Raw genomic sequence first — 15,807 nt, 5'->3', positions numbered from 1 at the left:
TTCTCCCGGTGACTGTGTGGGTTTCCCCCGGGTCCTTGGTCATCGTAAATTGTCCCGTGATTAGGCTAGGATTAAATCGGGGGTTAGTCATAGTCATAGTCATACTTTATTGATCCCGAGGGAAATTTGTTTTTCGTTACAGTTGCACCAACCAAGAATAGAGTATAATTGCTCTATTGATGGGCAGCGTGGCTTGAAAGACCGATTCCCCTCTGTAGCTCAATAAGTAAATATAAAATCATCCGTGGTAGCACACAGAAAATGTTGGAGCAATGCTGAGTTCCTCCAGCAACTGGATTTCCAGTGTTTGAAAAAGTCTGTGGTGTTGAGGGAGGAAAAGTGAGACCAGGTTTACAGGATTACCTTAGTGAATGTTTGCCTTTAGGATTTGGGATAATGTGTTTAATCAGATGTAGTTGAAGGACAGTTGGTTTCAACACCGGCTGCTTATGCAAGTGGTCACAGCGGTGATGATGCAGGATTTGTTGCTGAATCACCTGAAACCTTGCTGAGAGTGTGAAGTGCGTTTTCGCAGCGACGGGACACTGCACAGTTAATATTCTTGTTGCCACAACCAGGTGTAATGTAGTTTTAGTTAAACATATGATCCATCAGGTATTGCTCAGCATAGAATACTTTAAAAAGACGAGTGTTGGAATGACCTAGATTTTGAGCGATCTAGAAAAGATAAAATTCCACCACAGCAGAGCTAAGCAATGTCAATAATTCAGACATAATCTGTTTACTTTAGGTAACTGTTTCAATATTAGTAACTCAGATTGAGAATTAAAGCAGAATGTAAATACAGTGGAGAAATATTTTAAGGTGCAACCCAAAGACTTTAAAGCATTTTTCTTAAATTGCAATGTGTACCGGTCTCGCTTCTTTTTATTTATTTACGTTCAAACTTTCTAAATGCGGTAATTCCCAGGCCCCACCTCTAGGAAGCTTCAGCCTTTTCTGGAATAGCCGTAACATTTCGGGTGTCGGATGTCTCCACTTTACTGCAGAAGATCTTGGGAGTAGGAGGTTGCATTGTGCCGAATTTGCAGTACTGCATCAGGCCACTCAAAGAAATATAATATCACCATAAACAAACCTGAGACACGAGGAATTCTGCAGATGCTGGAAATTCAAGCAACACACATCAAAGTTGCTGGTGAACGCAGCAGGCCAGGCAGCATCTCTAGGAAGAGGTGCAGTTGATGTTTCGGGCCGAGACCCTTCGGTTTCGGTCTCGGCCCGAAACATCAACTGTACCTCTTCCTAGAGATGCTGCCTGGCCTGCTGCCTTCACCAGCAACTTTGATGTGTGTTGCAACAAACCTGAGATCTGTTTTTCTTGCAGGCATACTCAGTAAATCATATAGAGCCATCATAGAATCAGTGAAAAACCACACCCAACAGGATGGACAAACAACCAATGTGCAAATATTAAAAAAAATAAATATTGAGAATGAGATAAAGCATCCTTGTAAATGTCCATAGATTGGACATTAAGTCCAGCGGTTTTGTGCTAACAATGTGGGAACATCTGGAAAATGAGACTAGTGGATGGCTTCAGTGTAGCCAACTCAGTGAGCTGGAATTCAGTAAGTAGAGCAGTTAAAACAGGCCGCTGTGCCCAGCATGTCTATACTAGTCTCTGATACACACAAACCTCCTTTCACACAGAACTTATCCTTCTGTGTCTTAGTCTCTCATCTACATAACTAGCTTTTCCTTAAATGGTGTCTCCATTTCAGTGGTGCTTGTAGCAAACCCGATATTCTTATGTTAAATAAATTCTTCCAGCTGGATTAATTCTTCATTCAGTTCTTGTTTTGGTTTCCTTTTCCCACAATCAAAACATCCACATCTACTGAATTAAGGCCCTTCAGCATATTGAATGCTTTTTATTGGCTTATTACCATGGCTGGTTGCCACGGTAACATAGTGGTTAGTGCTACGCTATTACAGTTCAGGGTGTCTGAGTTTGGAGTTCAATTCCAGCGTCCTCTTCAAAAAGTTTGTACGTCCTCCCCGTGAATGCATAAGTTTCTTCCGGGTGCTCCCATTTCCTCTCACAGTCCAAAGACCTACCGGTTAGTAGGCTAATTGGTCATTGTAAACTGCCTTGTGGTTAGGCTAGGGTCAAGTAGGTGGGTTGCTGGGCAGCGCTGCTCGTTGGGCTGGAAGGGCTGTATCTCTAAATAAAATAAATAAATTAGCGTTGATTAGTTTTGCTACCAGTGCCACTGAAATGGAGATACCGCTTAAGGAAAAACCTAGTTGTGTAGGCGAGAGAATAAGCAATAGAAGGATATTTAAACGCAAACAACAGGAATTCTGCAGATGCTGGAAATTCAAGCAACACACATCAAAGTTGCTGGTGAACGCAGCAGGCCAAGCAGCATCTATAGGAAGAGGCGCAGTCGACGTTTCAGGCTGAGACCCTTCGTCAGGACTAATAGAAGGATATGTTATGCGTGAAAGGTTTGTCTGTATCAGTGGCTAGTATAGACAGGTTGGGCTGAGTGGCCTGTTCTGCTGTGGATACTCTATTAAACAGTTCTTTTCTTAAAGAAGGAATTCTACTCTTCATTAATAATTGTAGCCTCTATGCTCTGACATCACCCCCACGAATCTATGTTGTGTCTTACCTGTTCATTTTCTATTGCAACTAGAACTTCTGCATGCACCCAAAATTTGGTCTGAACAAATGTCAGTGGAAGTTTTGCAGCAAACAACTTATTAACGTGTTTCTTCTTTCTTCCTCAGCATTCTCCCACTAGCACAAAAGCAAACATCTTTCATTTTTCATGCCTTGTGCAATACTGTGATAAAGAGCATACATTCACCAGTTTACAACAATTTTGCAATCATGATTTGGAGCACAGTTATGTAACGATTGACTGTAGCTGTGATACTGGGGCAAGGTCAGATTCATCTACTGTTCAGCAATCTGATCAGGTCTGCACCAAAACGTGCTTAAGTATCTGTCAATTGCTCTCTGCTCAATATGAGTATTTAGTCTGGAGAATTTTATATCTGGCAGCACTCACTTGTGTTCATTCCAACCGTCAGCACAGCAAGTGGTGTAGTTAGCATCTCAATGCCTTAATCGTTCTCTCAGAAGATACATTCTTGAGTAACATATACAAAATGCTGGAGGAGCTCCCAGAAGGTCAGGCAGCATCTACGGAGAGGAATAAATGGTTGATGTTTCAGGCTGAGACCCTTCACTCCAGTGTCGCTCCAGTTTCCTTACACATGCCAAAAATTTGTTGGTCAGTAGTTTCTTAATGGAAACTGAGAAAACATGTGCTAGCATTGTAGAGGGCCCAGACGAGTTCATAAGAATGGTTCCAGGAATGACAGGGTTAATGTATCAGGAGATTTTGGTGGCTCTAGGCCTGTACTCACTGGAGTTTGGAAGAAAGAGGGGAGATCTCATTGGAACCTAATGAATATTGAAAGGCCTGGACAGAGTGGAATTGGAGAGGATGTCTGGGCACAGCCTCCCACTACAAGGGCATCCCTTTAGAACAAAGATGAAGATGGATTTCTTTAGCCAGTGGTGAATTGGCGGAATTCATTGCCACAGACCGCTGTGGATGCCAAGTCATTGGGTGTATTTAAAGTGGAGGTTGATAGGCTCTCGATTAGTCAAAGGTTACGGGGAGAAGGCAGGGGAATGGGTTTGAGAGAGAGAATAAACCTGCCAAGATGGAATTGCCGAGCAGACTTGATGGGCTGAATGGCCTGGTCTGCTCCCATGTCTTGTTGCCTTTTTTTGGACATGGTAGATAATTCCAAGTCTCGAAAATTTGAGCCAGTAGTCTGCCGCAACGCAAAGAAAGGCTGCTAATTATGAGTAGACCCCTTGAATTTTGTAATGTACTTTATCTTTGGGCTTCAGATTTTCCACTGAGTGTCAGAGATAAAGATAGAAGAAGAGAACAGGCCAAATTGAAAAGGTCAGCTTGTCGGGGCTGGAGGTGAGGGACGGGCCAGTTTAGCTCATTGCTCCGCGATGTTTACTGGCCCCTGCCTTCGCAGAACTGAGGCTGTGGCCAGTTCTTGGATCAGTTGTAGTGATGCCTGTCTTCATATCTGTGGACGGACTTGCTTTCGTAAACTCCAGCTCTCAATGCTATTAGCTTACTTCTACCGTTTGCACGATTTGTTTTGTTTTTTTTTCTCTGCACATTGTGTGTTTAATGGTCCTTTTTTAAAATGGGTTCTATTGGGTTTCTTTGTTTTGTGGCTGTCTATAAGGAGATAAATCTTGGTTGTATAAAGTATCACAAACATGAGAACATCAGTCGATGCTGGAAATCCAAAGCAACACACACAAAATGCTGGAGGAAGAGGAGAAGTCGGAGTAAGAAGGTGGGGGAGGGGAGGAAGAAGTATAAGGTCGTAGGTGATAGGTGAACTCGAGAGGTGGGGGAGAAGGTAAAGTTAAGTGCTGGTAAGTTGATTGGTGAAAGGGGCTGGAGAAGGGAATCTGGTAAGAGAGGACAGAAGACAGTGGAAGAAAGGGAAGAGGAGGAGCACCAGAGGGAGGTGATGGGCAGGTAAGGAGATAAGGTGAGAGAGGGCAACAGGAATGGGGAATGGTGAAGGAGAGGAGAACTGGGGGGTAATTACCAGAAGTTGGAGAAATCAATGTTCATGCCATCAGGTTGGAGGCTACCCAGACAGAATATAAGGTGTTGCTCCTCCAACCTGAATGTGGCCTCATCGCGACAGTAGAGGAGGCCTTGGACTGACGTGTGGACATAGTAGAATTGAAATAGGTGGCCACCAGGAGATCAAAGTATGTATGAAGTATACATAATTTGATAAAAAATGTACTTTTTTGTGTGTTTACGGCTTGCTTCAAAGCAGAGTGGCAAAAAGGGATTGCTGCTCCCTGAAATTTGTACAATGTAGGATGGCAGGGTATAGTTTTGTTTGAATGTTGCCTGGAAAATGTGTCTTTATTCAAATTGACCTCTTCCTTCTGGTTAAAACAATCATAAATGAACATGAACACAAGATATTCTGCAGATGCTGGAGGAACTCAACAGGTCAGACAGCATCTATGAAGGGAATAGACAGTCAACAATTTGGAGAGTAACCCTGATGAAGGGTCTAGGCTCAAAATATCGACTGTTTACTCCCCCTATAGATGCTGCCTGATCTGCTGAGTTCTTCCCATAAATAAATATGTTTAGTAATTTAGCAGGAGGGTTGGGTAGCGATAATTCGGAATTCAGTCTTAATTCATTTCTAGTGGGATTCTCCGCAAGTTTCTGCATGTGTTTGTAACTTGTAGTACACTGTTGTGGAATGGGACTTTCATCAATGCGTTCACCTGCGTCTGCATGGTTGCATTTTAAAACCTTGAAGTCTGGGTTTGATCAGCCACGTCTTGCGGATTTGGCAGAACAGGTCTGGTAGATCAAACGGGAAACCAGGAGAACTCAGCAGGACACGCAGCATCTGAAGCGTCAGCTTATATCTTTTACCTCCATGGGTACTGCTTGACCCACTGAGTTCAAGATTCAAAGTTGTTTGTCATTCTTCAGTAATTGAGTGAAACTCAATTCGTTCATTTGTTATGTGCCGTGTCGTATGATGTGGGTGATCATGGTCTTGTGACCATGATTGTTCTTGCCAATTTTTCTACAGAGTGGTTTGCCATTGCCTCTGAGCAGTGTCTTTACAAGGTGGTGACCCCAGCCATTATCAATACTATTCAGAGATTGTCTGCCTGGCGTCAGTGGTCACATAACCAGGACCTGTGATCTGCACCGGCTGCTCACACGACCACCCACCACCTGGTCCCATGGCTTCACATGACCTTGAACCGGGGGCTAAGCAGGTGCTACCCCTTGCCCCAGGGTGACCTGCAGGCTAGTGGAGGCATGGAGCACCTTACATCTCCTTTAGTAGTGATGTATATCCACCTCACCACCCACTTGAATATAAAGGAGAACAAAATGATTGTTTCTCTAGATCTGATGCAGCATAAATAAACAATAAGGATAAAGGGCTCAATGAATATAAAGACATAAGATTAGCTTTTAATACATTGATTAATTGTATGTCCACAAAGTGTCTGTACATAAGGTGACTGACAGGAGATGATAAAGTAGTGGTGGTGGGATGTGTGGTGAAGTGAGAGTTCTTACAGTTTGTTCCAGATTCCAGCATTAACTGTCTCTTTTGACTTCATGCTAAGGGCCTTTTCTCATTGGCTAACCTATGGCCATTTTTCAGATATCATGACTAGCTATTATTGGATTATAAATAACGGAGAAGTGACTTGGATCCATTCCAGTTCGCCTACCGTCACAACAGGTCCACAGCAGATTTCATTTCTTTGACTCTTCACTCAATCCTGGAATATCTGGACAGTGAAGGTGCATATATCAGGATATTCTTCATTGACTACAACTTAGCATTCAATCCTATCATCCCCTTGAAACTAATCAATAAGCTTCCAGACCTTGGCCTCAATACCTCCTTGTATAATTGGATCCTCAATTTCCTCACTTACAGACACCAGTCAGTTTGGATTAGCAACAATATCTCCTCCACAGGTGCACCACAAGGCTGTGTGCTTAGCCTTCTGCTCTACTCCCTTTATGCTTATAGATGTGTGGCTAGGCAGTCACAACATCACGTCATTGGCCAAATCAAATGTGGTGATGAATCAGCATATCGGAGGGAGATTGAAAATCCAGCTGAGTGGTGCCATAACAACAACTACTTACTCAGTGTCAGCAAGACCAAGGAGCTGATTATTGACTTCAGGTGGAGGAACTCAGAGGTCCATGAGCCAGTCCTCAATGGCTGATCAGAGGTGGTGAGGGGCAGCAACATTAAATTCCTTGGTGTTAATATGTAAGAGGATCTGTCCTGGGTCTAGCTCATAAGTGCTTTTACAAAGAAAGCATAGCAGCACCTCTACTTTCTTAGGTTTGCAAAGATTTGACATGTCATCTAAAACTTTGACAAATTTCTACAGATATGTGGTGGAGATTATGTTGACTGCCTACATCACGGCCTGGGTATGGAAACACCAATACCCTTGAATGGAAGAGCCTCCAAAAGGAAATAGCTACAGCTCAGTCCATCCCAGGTAAAGCCCTCCCCACCACTGAGCACAATTACATGGCGTGCTGTCACAGGATAGCAGCTTTCATCAGGACCTCCCCCCACCCAACATCCAGGCTCTCTTCTCACTGCTGCCATCAATACAGTACAGGAGTCTCAGAACCCACATCTGCACTACCAGATTCAGAAACGGTTATTACCCTCAACCATCAGGCTCTTGAACCAGAGGAGATAACTTCACTCACCCCACCACTGATCTGTTCCCACAACCTATGGACTCATTTTAAAGGACTCTTTATCTCATGTTCTCGATGTTTATTAATATTATTTTGTTTGTTCTTTTCTTTTTGGTTTTGCTTAATTTGTTGTCTTTTGCACATTGGTTGTTTGTCTGTCCTGTTGGGTGCGGTCTTCAGTAATCCTATTGTGTTTCTTGGATGTGCTGTGGATGTCTGCAAGAAATGAATCTCAGAGTTGTATATGGTGATATATGTGTACTTATATAATAAACTCACTTTAAACTTTTGAACTTTGAAGTTTTGTATGTTAGAAGTTATGCATTTGTTGAATAAAGACATTCTTTTACAGCTGTCTGCCTGAGAACACTTCCTGCCTCGAGATGTGTGTTTGTTTAAAGGTTATTTTTCATTAATTAGTTTGGTAAAACTCCAATAATCCAGCACACTCAGCACTCTGGTCATGTCAGACTAAGACTTTACAGACTATTTAATGCTATTCATATTTGGGGTTTCCTCTGGATTCTCCGGTTTCTTCCCACTTTCCGATGACATACAAGTTAGCAGGTTATTTGCTCACGTGGGTGTAATTGGGCAGTGCAGGTTTGTTGGTTTGGAAGGGCCTGTTACTGTTCTGTATCTCTAAAAAAAGTGTTAATAATAATTATTAATATCACAATTTTAGAACACAGTGCATTACAGCAGAGTATTGAATTGCTGCTGCTAAATTAACAAATTTCACGTCACATGCTGGTGATAATAAACCTGATTCTGATCGTGATGTACCAACCTTTTAATCTACTCCAAGATCAATCTAACCTTTCCCTCCTATATAATGCTCCATTTTTCTATCATCCATGTGCCTATCTAATGGTCTGTTACATGCTCCTATTGTATCTGCTTCTACTACCACCCTGGCAGGGCATTCCATGCACCCACCTTCTCATTGTAAACAAAACTTAACTTTGACATCCCATCTATACTTTCCTCCAATCACCTTACGATTGTGTCCGCTGGTGTTAGCCACTTCCACCCTGGGAAAAAGTCTCTGGCTATCCATTCTCACTATGCCTCATCATCCTGTATACCTCAATCATGTCATTTCTCTTCCTCCTTCACTCCAAAGGGAAAAGCCTTAACTCATTGTAGTGGGCAATTTGAACCAAACCAGATTGCCACTGCTGGCAACCCCCATGGATTTGTTATACTTGTATGATGTGCCCTCAGCTCCAATAATGATTGTTCCAGAAGTCAAAGATGTATTTGATCCTTTGTCAGCAATTAGGAACCATACAATCTTGAAGCGATGAAATTTAAGGGAAATTAAGTGTGATTGAGTGGTGAACAAAAGATACATCTATCGATCCCCAGCTACAAACTGTCATGAACAAAGCACAAAGGTGGAACTTATTCCCTTCACTTTTACCACACCCCACTCATGACTAGCTACCGTAATAAACATAATCAACACAGCACAAAGTTCAAAGTACATTTATTATCAAAGCATGTATACATTATACATCCTTCAGACACATATCCTAACAGGCAGCCACAAAACAAAGTAACCAAAAGCAGCCAGATTAAAAAAAGACCTTCAAACACCCAAAGTGCTGAGAAAAAAAACACATCTTGCAAACAGTAAATACCATCCTGAACTGAAGTCTGCAAAGAGAGTCCCATCGATCAACACAGATTGCAAAGCAGATAGAGAATAGATGCATGGCTCCTACACTCACTTTAATTTCTTTTGGATATTATACTGTAGATAATAATAGATTATTCAGTGAAACTGGTAAGTTTAAAGGGAGTGCAGGAATGTAGGCACTGGTAAATTTCAGATTTCTGGGGCAGGAGTGCTCACTGTCAGAATCCCTAGTCTTGTAAAATAACCAAATGCCACATTCTTCTTGATTTATCCTAGCTGCATGTCTGGGCAGCTCCTTGGCCATGGGATTGATGGAAGACACCACCTGTCAAGGGGAGTACGTGTTACATAATGGTTGCATTCCTGAGTACTGCCCGTACGCTGATTTCTCCAAAAGCAACACACACACAATGCTGGAGCAACTCAGCAGGTCAGGCAGCGCCAGTGGCAAGGAATAGACATTTAGTGCCGAGGTCCTTCTTCAAGACCGAGAAGGAAGAGGGTAAGATGCCAGAATAAAAGATAGTGGGAGGGGAAGGAGGATAGCTGGAAAGAGATAGGTGAAGCCAGGTGGGTGGCAAAGGGCAAGGGCTGGAGAAGAAAGAATCTGATAGGAGAGCTAACTTCTGTAACTTCTCCGTAAGTTAGAAACATCTGTCACTTCTATCTGCTCATGTTGATTCACTCTACGTACACTTGCCTTAATGCTTTCATCACCTTTACACTACCCATAATAAACCTAACAAACACTAGCTTACGTGGTCAGCACAACATGGCGGGCTGAACGGTACTCTAATGTGCTGTAGATTTCTCTGTTCTCTATTCTACAAATACTGTGATAAGTCCTTAATGAATACATTATTATTCACCTCAACTCTGAACCGATTCCACAATCCAAGAGAAAAAATGTGCAATTGTACAGCGGCAGCAATCAAATGCCCGTCATCTGATGTCGAACTGTTCGGAGATTTCCATATTCGTTATCTGTCTCTCCATGTAATGTTTGCTGTGCTCTCCTTCCACACAACAAGGCTCCTTCTCCTGCCCTTCCTTTCAACTTAACTGCTGCACTGGAAATATTTATTACACAGGAATATTTATTATACTAAAAACTATGTCGAGGACTTGATAGAGGTATTTAAAATTATGAGGGGGACTGATAGTGTTGACATGGATAGGCTTTTTCCATTGAGAGTGGGGGAGATTCAAACAAGAGGACAGGGGTCAAGAGTTAAAGGGCAAAAGTTAGGGGTAACATGAGGGGGAACTTCTCTATTCAGAGCATGGTAGCTGTGTGGAATGAGCTTCCAGCAGAAGTGGTTGAGGCAGGTTCGATGTTGTCGTTTAAAGTTAAATTGGATAGCTATATGGACAGGAAAGGAATGGAGGGTTATGGGCTGAGTGCAGGTCGGTGGGACTAGGTGAGAGTAGGAGTTCGGCACAGACTAGAAGGGCCAAGATGGCCTGTTTCCATGCTGTAATTGTTATATGGTTATATATTTAATACTGTATAACATCTAAACGGTGAAAAGGTAGTGTTGAGGTATTAATGAAGATAACAGAGTACTAAAGCACATAAGCAAGTCCCTTTGGCCCATCCAGTCCATGCTGAAATATTATTCTGCCTAACATCACTTGCACCTGTACCATAGCCCTCCCATCCATCCCATCGAGTAGCCCGGATAATCTGCCAATCCCAGACCCACCAATATCCTAAATCATCTGAATTATCAGTGTTTTATTATAATGATGTAAAGATTATTTGTCACGTGCACAATGAAATGTGTTATTTTGCATCAATGGCCAACATAGAGGATGTGCAGGGGGCAGCCCGCAATTGTTTGCTGTATTTATTATTTAGTTTTTATGTTTAGTAAAATATACAATTTTTATTTTTAATAATTATTTAAGTTGAATAATATTATTTGTTTTATAAATAAATAGTGAAATTAAATAATTTTATATTGTAATAATGCGTTCTACTACAGCCTAAATAATTGCACATCCTCTCTTTGAGCAGTAGAGGGGGCCACTGATCAACAGTAAACTGGGAGAAGTCTACAGAATACCGACAAGTGTTAAAAGTTACTGAATCTCAATTATCTGGTAATTCAAAAACGTTTAAAGCACTAAATCCTAAACTACCTATGTCATTTAAAATATCAGATGGTTAGATGGATTCCAATTTCTTAGCAGAAGTCTGATGTTTGAACTATGAAATCGGAACTGCATTGTCGGGGGGTGGGGGTTTGTACGTTGTAGCCTCGGGTGTTTTTGCTGTTCAACCAAAGTTCGAAGTGAAGTCATTGTTAAAGTACATATATGTCACCATATGTACCCTGGGATTCATTCACACTTCACAAGCAATTCATTCACCATTGTTTTAGATAAAAGTTTGATTTATAGTGTGTGCAAATGTGAGATGAAGACAAAGACAGTTCTGCTCATAAAACACACCTTACTCAGATCAAAGTGGGACGGCTGTAGGAGGAAGACCAAAGTACAACATTCTGTGGGGGGGGGAGGTGGAGAATGTTATTGTACAAGGCAGTGTTTGGGGCTGAACTTTGGAGATATGCCCTTGAGTACGGGAACAGAATAGGCTGAAAGCTCGATCACAATTTACTCTGAGCTACGGGCGCAGGAATTTTAGTGCTGACTTCTTTCTGCAGGTAGGAAACTCTGATAACTTGTCTACGGCGGAAATCTGAGCCTGTTTCGGTGTTTGATTTTCCTGTTAGTGGCCATTGTTCAGAGTACCGGTTTATGCCGGTTCGTAACCGTGGACGAAGCGGGAAAGTAATGCTAAATTTCATTAGGTTTGACATTCTTCAAACACGTTGCCGTCGGAACTTGGAATGTGTGTGTCAGAGACTTTCAGTAATGCAAAAAAAAATCTCGCACTTACATAGTGAATGAAAGACAGTAAAATGCATAGTATGAAACTGGGACGCCTCAGATTTCAGGACAGGTAGTAGGTTTAGAAGAGAATGTTGAAGGAGGTAAGTGGCGGGATCTCTACCAAATGATGTGTAACTGATTGCCTGGCGCCCAGCTCATCTTTGGGCAAGGTGTAGCACCTGTTTAGCAATCCCCCACCTCCCCGATCAGGGTCATGGGAGCTGGTGGTGGCTGGTCGTATGAGCAGCCGGTGCAGATCACAAGTCCTGGTTATGTGACCACTGACGCCGGGCAGACAATCTCTGAAGAGTATTGATAATGGCTGGGGTCACCCATCTTGTAAAGACACTGCCCAGAAGAAGGCAATGGCAAACCACTTGTGTAGAAAAATTTGCCAAGAGCAATCATGGTCACAGAAAGACTATTATCGCCCAAGTCATAGGACACCGCAATGAATGAATGAATGAATAAATGAGTTGACAGAGGAATGAAATGTGTTTTGTCAGTTTTAGTCTTAGTTTGTCCTGTGTTTCTGCGATATCTTTCTGGAGGAACACTTTTTAATGCATGCATTTCTAAATGACAATAAATAAGGACTGAGTGTCCTAATAATCTAAAGAAATAAATAAAGGGAGGCTGGGGGAATGAAGGAGCTGACGGATATGTGGCCGGTGCTGGAGAGTTTATCTTGCAATTAAAATGAAGGGATCCGGGTCTTGTGTGACTGCATTGCTTCCTAAGTAACTGAAAGTACAATGTAGCACCAGCTCTGTCTGCTCACTCCACCAGCATATTTGGTAAACACAAGAGGTTTTGCAGATGCTACAAATCCAGAGTAACACACACAAAATGCTGGAGGAACTCAGCAGGTCAACTTTTCAGGCTGAGAGACTTCATCAGGCCCTGCTGTCCTGATGAAAGGTCTCAACCTAAATCTACTACTTCTTAAGGCCTTCAACCCTGCTGGAGCACACAGGCCACCAACAGCAGTTTGCCAGAGTCCTCTGTTCTGGGCCAGTCTTTCATGTTGTCTCCAGGTGGAGCCCATCTTTTTGGTGTATCAGGGTTGAGATGTTTGCAGTTTCTGTAGCTCTGGGCTTGTGGGATGGGGTTGCTAGCCCCATGCCCAACCCTCCTCCTTTTGCAGTGTATAGTGGACTTTCAGCCTGAAACATTGACTTTTTATTGCTCTCCATAGATGCTGCCTGACCTGCTGAGTTCTTCCAACATTTTGTGTGTGACACACTTGTTAAAGCAAGTTCTTACTTACATAAAAAGTTTACCACAGTTTTAAAAAGCATGGAATTGAATGCAGAATTCCATCCTCCCCAGAACATTCTGGTACAACTCTACACAGCCATCACAGAGAGCTTCCTCACATCAGCCATTACTGTCTGGTTTGGTGCAGCATCCTCACAAAATATCTGAAAGCTACAGCGAACTGTCAGATCAGCAGAAAAGGCCATTGGCTGCAGTGTTCCATCACTGCAGGACTTGTATATGTCCAGGATAAAGAAATGGACACAAAAACCCAATGTAGGCACTACTCACTCAGCAAACTGCCTTTTCCTAAATCTCCCTTTTGAAAGGCGTTGTAGGGCTATTAAAACAAAAGCTTCACCCCATCTTAAAAGTTTCTTCCTCCAGACAGTATTCTGATCCACCATTCAAATTACCCCCATCACGGCAATGCACTGTAGACACTCTAAGCCACTTTTTATAATGCTGACATAACACACACAAAATGCTGAAGGAACTCAGCAGGTCAGGCTGCATCAGGGAGAGGAATAAAGAGTCGACGTTTCGGGTAAAGAACCTTCATCAGGACTGAGATGTCTTGGCCTGAAATGTCGACTCTTTATTCCTTTCCATAGATGCAGCTTGGCCTGCTGAGTTTCTCCAGCCTTCTCCAGATTCGTATTCTTTCAGGCATACTCAATAACCATAATAGAATCAATGAAAGACTCCAACAACAAGTGTGCAAAAGACAACAGACTGCAAATAGAAAAAGCTAGAAAGCAAAATAAATAGTAATAAATAAATAAATATATAAGCAATAAAATTTGAGAACATGAGATTTTGAAAATGAGTCTATTGGTTGTGGGAACAGTTCAGCGATGGGGCAAGTAAAGTTGAGTGAAGTTATCCTCTCTGGTTCTTTCTTTCTTTTCAAATCTTTTTGTTGTATATACAGGAAAAATAACACGAGTACATTGAAGTAACAACACTTACAATGCTTCAAAAAAACCATTATCTTAAAGAGTGAAAAAAAAATTTGTGATAACAAAAAAAACCTACTAAGCAGAAAAGTGAGGGAAAAGGTACCCATTAGGTGTACAACCCCGGAGCCATGCGTCATACGAAAAATCTTCTAAAAATAAACATCAAACCGCCAGCAAGAAAAGAAAATATACTAAAAAAAAGTTACAATTAGATCGTGGAAAAATTATATCAATTAACTCAAATGATAATAACGAGCAAATGAGCCCCATCTTTTCTCAAAATCAAATAAAGGTTCAAAGGTTTGACTTCTAATTTTCTCCAAACTTGTCCTCTGGTTCAAGAGCCTGATGGTTGAGGAGTGATAGCTATTTCTGAACCTGGTGGTGTGAGTCCTGATGGCAGCAGTGAGAAGAGAGCATGGCCTGGGTGATGGGGATCCCTGATGATGGGGCTGCTTTCCTGTGGTAACACTCCATGTAGAGGTGCTCAGTGATGGGGAGGCTTTGTCCGTGATGAATTGGCCTGTATACACTACTTTTTCTAGGCTTTTCCATAAGGCTTTGATGTTTCCATACCAGGCCATGATGCAATCAGTCAGTATACTCTGCACTGCACATCAGTGGAAGTTTGTCAAAGTTTTAGATGACTTGCTGAATCTTCGCAAAGTTCTAAGAAAGTAAAGGTACTGTCTTGAAATGATAACACAGGGAAATTTAAAGTTGCTAACCTTCTCCACCTCTAATTCCCTGATGAGGACATACCTCTTATTGTAATTTAGAGTTTTTATGATTAGATTATGACGACACACAATCCCCTTTTATTGTCATTTAGTAATGCATGCATTAAGAAATGATGCCATGTTTTTCCAGAATGATATCAGGGAAACACATGACAAACCAACTTAAAAACTAACAAAAACCACTTAACTATAACACATAGTTACAACAGTGCAAACAATACCGTAATTTGATAAGAACAGACCATAGCACGGTGATAGTCTCAAAGTCTCTCGAAAGTCCCATCATCTCACGCAGACGGTAAACCTCCAGCACCGCCAACTTGCCGATGCAGCATACTGGAAGCATCCGACCACAGTCCGACTCCAAGTCCGTCCGAAAACTCCGAGCCTCCGACCACCTCTCCGACACCGAGCACCATCTCTACCGAGCGTTCCGACCCCGGCCCCGGCAACAGGCAATAGGCAAAGCCGAGGATTTGGGACTCCAGAGATTCTCCATCGTGCAGTAGCAATGGCAGCGAAGCGGGCATTTCAGAAGTTACTCCAGGTGTTCCTCCGTGCTTCTCACGGCTGTCTCCATCAAATCCAGATTGAGCACGGCCCCCTAGTTACATATAATCGAAATTCATCCGGAAGGGCTGCGCGTGCTGTCATCTTCTCCTCCCTCCCTCAGCAATGTATTATGTATTGCAATGTAAACTAAAAAATATTCATGACATATGCCAGTGATACTAAACCTGATTCTGATTCTGATTACAAGATAATAAAAGGCAAAGATAGATTGAGCAGGCAGAGATTTATTCCCAGGGCAGAAATGGCTAATACAGGAAATTGGGGCATGTCTGAGAGAGTTGCGGGTGTGTGGAACACCCTGCTAGGGGTGATGGTAGTGGCAGATACATTAGGAATATTTAAGAGACTCTTAGACACAAGGGTGAAAGAAAAATGGAGGGCTATGTAGGAGGGAAGGG

The 15,807-nt window shown here is 42.3% G+C and overlaps 1 protein-coding gene across 3 annotated transcripts in view; it reads left to right on the top strand.

Moving 5' to 3' along the window:
- Window positions 1-11,057: 11,057 nt before the first annotated feature.
- Window positions 11,058-15,807, top strand: part of slc52a3 (solute carrier family 52 member 3) — a 43,265-nt gene continuing 38,515 nt past the window's right edge. For 2 of the 3 annotated variants that reach the window (XM_063041082.1, XM_063041083.1), the window contains exon 1: window positions 11,512-11,645. The gene's annotated coding sequence lies outside the window, so the exon portion shown is untranslated. Of the gene's footprint in view, window positions 11,080-11,511; window positions 11,646-15,807 lie in introns of those variants that run through there. The other variant, XM_063041084.1, reaches the window with a different exon arrangement.

The sequence above is a fragment of the Mobula hypostoma genome, chromosome 2, assembly GCF_963921235.1.
Source record: "Mobula hypostoma chromosome 2, sMobHyp1.1, whole genome shotgun sequence".
NCBI lineage: Eukaryota > Metazoa > Chordata > Chondrichthyes > Myliobatiformes > Myliobatidae > Mobula > Mobula hypostoma.
The sequence above is the reverse complement of the archived record's forward strand: the minus strand, read 5'-3'. Positions and strand labels throughout refer to the sequence as shown.